Source organism: Tupaia chinensis, unplaced genomic scaffold, assembly GCF_000334495.1.
Source record: "Tupaia chinensis unplaced genomic scaffold, TupChi_1.0 Scaffold149552_1, whole genome shotgun sequence".
Taxonomy (NCBI): Eukaryota; Metazoa; Chordata; class Mammalia; order Scandentia; family Tupaiidae; genus Tupaia; species Tupaia belangeri.
This window is the reverse complement of record NW_006209397.1, coordinates 546,199-550,061: the sequence shown is the minus strand read 5'-3', so window position 1 is coordinate 550,061 and position 3,863 is coordinate 546,199. Positions and strand designations below refer to the sequence as shown.

The 3,863-nt window shown below is 34.8% G+C and overlaps 1 pseudogene; it reads left to right on the top strand.

Annotated features, from left to right (window-relative positions):
• LOC102477333 (choline/ethanolamine kinase-like) overlaps positions 1 to 2,802 on the top strand; it is a 10,637-nt pseudogene extending 7,835 nt beyond the window's left edge.
• The last annotated feature ends 1,061 nt before the right edge of the window (positions 2,803 to 3,863 follow it).

Sequence of the window (3,863 nt, the reverse complement as noted above, 5' to 3'; positions counted from 1 at the left end):
TCTCAGGATCTTGGGCACGCACACACATGTACCCAGCATGAGTTTAAGTCACCAGATCTGGGACTCGAATCGTGGTCGATTACATAGGAGTCCAGCAACATAGCCATTACACGAACTGCTGGCCCAGTCTTATGGTAATTTTTGAGGTACAGAAATTTTCATTTGTACTAGAGTCTAATAAAAATTAATCTTGTAATTTATGGTTTCTGTTTTGGTATCAGAATGGCTGATTTTCAGGATTATTATAGATTATTAAATATTTCTATCACTTTTGATGCCACTTGCGGTAATTTTTTCTTCTTTTAAGAACTATTTATTTTTATTTTTTAATTTGCTATAGGTCATGTGCACTCACCAGAGAGAGACAGAGAGAGAGAGAGAGAGTGAGAGGGAAAACAAGAAAGCAAGCTTCCAAGACCAGGACTTGAACCATGGTCAGGATATGGCAGTTCAGCACCCCAATAACCACATCATTTGCTGGCCCCAAGAGAGCAGTTTCATTTAAGAGTTCATTTTAGTGAGAAATGAGTTCTAGAACTGGGCAGGATTCCTGACTAAAGTTAGTTCAGGAAGCTTTCCCCAAATTCTGCTGCAATTTAGATTTATAACCAGATAAAAGCAAGTGGCATACAAACCAAGGAAATGATATGCCAAACCAGCCCAATTGGCTGCTTCTGTCTTTTGCCTTATGTGGTCCTGTTTTGGCAGCTTTCAGCCTCAAATCTGCTGAGGCAATTGTCACTGTGATTGGCTGAGGCTCAGTTATCCTTAATTAAGGGTAACTTTTTTAAAATTTAATTTTATTATTATTATAATCTTTTTATATTACATTGAATCACATATATCTTTACAGTGTATTAAATTTCTTTTTGCAGCACGATGACTGTGCATATCGGTCAAGACAAAGACATTACTATCCACATCATCTTCAAATAGCTTTTCATCATTGTTTTTATATTATTATTATTATTATTTATTCTCATTATTTTTTGAACATTCATTCACTATATATCATTTGTCTTGTAAAGAGAATTTACCCAGCATGAAATATTTCTCAGACCGATCTACATGTTATCATCAACAGGTAATTAATCATTTCTGTGTCCCACTAATGTCATGCCCTTCTGTTTTCTCTCTTGCTATCCTTCTCTATACTGTTCCCTTCTCCCCCTGCCCTGTTCCACAGTTTTCAGCATCCATAACTATTTTTACTGTTTTTATGCCCTCCAATATGTTGATCTCTACCATAAAGTGTGGATAGTCGGTATTTATTAAGTGGATACATACATCTTTCTTTCATATCTTGTCTCTCAGCAGTAAATCTTCCATATCCCTCCACTTTCTGTCAAAAGCCAGGGTCTTATTTTTAATGGCTGAGTAGTATTCTATAGAGCATATGTGTCACACATTTTCAATCCATTCATATGTTTGTGATCATTTTGATTGGTTCCATGTCTTAGAAATTATGAATAATACTTAAATAAATATAGTTGTGCAAGCTCTTTTCCAACTGAGCATTCTCGTGTTTTTTGGGTAGATACCCAGAAGTTGAATTGCTGGATCAAATGGTAGTTCTATTTGGAAATCTTTGAGGAAATTTGAGGGTAACTCTTAAGTTTGGGTACAACTTGTTTGAACATCAAGCTAGGTTGTAGTTCAGTATATAGAGAGACAGCTTTGGGCTAGTTTTATTAACCAAGTAGAAAAGCCTGCTTAGGCTAATTTAGTTCAAATTAACAACCTATCAGTGGATATCTGCCCTCCCTATCACCAGTTTTTGGCTATTGTGAAGTTTTCCTGTAATAATTTGTGGACACATCTTTGTATGGACAATATGTTTTTAAATTTTTTTTCTCATAGGAAAATAGCTAGGGGTAGAAGTTCTGAGTCATGTGGTAGTATATGCTGAATTATAAGTATCTACCAGACTATTTTCCATTTCACATTTCCACAAGCAATCCATGAGTTGTTAAACTTACTCAGCAATAATTAATACTGTCATTATTTATAACTTTAGTCATTTCAGTAAGTATATAGAAACTTTATTGTATTTTTAGCTCCCTGATATAAATCAAAATTTTTATGTGCCTCTTGGCTATTAGTAAATTTTATTTTGTAAAATTTCCATTTAAATCTTTTGCCATTTTTTAAATGAATCATCTCATTTATTGAGGAGTTGTAATCATCTTTTGTATTAATTGAATACACATTCTTTGTTTGCAAATATTTTTGCTAGTTAAGTTACTTACCTTTTCATTTTTTGACAGTGTAATTCAAATATAAAAATTTTTCAATTTTGAATAAATTGATTTTATCATATTTTTCTCTTTTGGCTCATATTTTCTGTATCATAGATAAGAATGATACTGTTGCTGGAACCAAAGTCATAAAGATTTTCTTCTAGGATTATGGTTTTTCTTACATAATTTTTCTACATAGTTTGAAGTATGGATTAATATTCATTTTTTCTATCTGTATATACACTTGTTCCAGCACCATTTGTTGAAAAGACTACGCTTTCTCTTTTTAATTTCTTTGACAATGTAGAAAATTGGTGTCAGTCTATTTTTGGATTCTATTATTTTTCATTTATCTACTGAATACATATTTATTGTAATCCTATGCTATGGTTTACATAAAAGGTTTTCCTCCAAAGTTTCATGGTCTGGAAGCCTGGTCCTCAGCGTAATGCCTTTGGGAGATGGTGAGAACTTTAAGTTGGTGGGGCACCATCCGAACAGCTGAGAGTATGAGAGATACAGTCAGAGGAAATGGGAATTCTATTTCTCTTTGCAGTGTTGACTTTTCTCACTTCTTCTTTTCATCTTGTTGTGATGTAGCACTAGAGGCCTATCTGATGCTGGCCCCCATGCCTTTGGACTTGTCAGCCACAAGCATCATGAGCCAAATAAACCTCTACTTTTTATACATCACCCAGTCCCAGGCATTTTTGTTCAGCAACTTAGTAATGAAATAATGCAATCTATAACATGTTTTGATTTCTGTAGCTTCTTCATTATTCTTGAATTCATGTAGTATAAATCTACCAACTTTATTTTTGTTTCTTTTAATTTTTTTTATAATTTGACTATTTTGTATTTTCATACAATTTTGAATTAAGTTATTAGGTTTTTTCCTTTTGAAAGTACATATATTGGGGGACCAGCAGATGGCGAAATTGCTATGTTGCTGGACTCCTATGTAGTCAACCATGGTTTGAGTTTTGGACCCAGTGGCTTAAATTCAAACCCGGCACATGTGTGTACATGCCCAAGATCCCGAGAGGATAGGGAGGAGAAGGGATTGTGGAGTGGCCATTGTCCCTGGGGTGTGATTTTTTGATTTCTGACTCTATTTCTCTCTCTGGCAAACACACATGTCCTATAGCAAAAACCTTTCCAAAAACAAAACAAAACAAACAAACAAACAAAAATAAAAACAAGGAAAAAAAAAAAGAAAGAAGAAAAGAAAGTACATATATTGGGGCCAGCAGATGGTGTAGTGTTTAAGGAGGCACTAGACAACCAGGTAGTTGATTGTGTTCTGAGTCCTGGACCTAGTAGCTTAAAATTCATGCTGGGTGCATGCAAGCTCAAAATTCCGAAAGGTTAATGGAGGAGATGGGTTTACAGCATGGTCATATCCCTGGAGGGCGATTTTTCACTTTCTGTATCTCTGTTTTTCTCTGTCTGTCCAGCAAGTGCATAAGCCCTATAGCAAAAATCTATATTTTAAAGAAAAGGCCTATTTATTTATTTCTTCCATGAGAGAAAGAAAAGATTAGCACCCTCAATAGTGCCTTCATGCCTATACTTTTACTTGGCCTGGCTCACGGGCATATGTATGATCCTGGCATGCTCAGG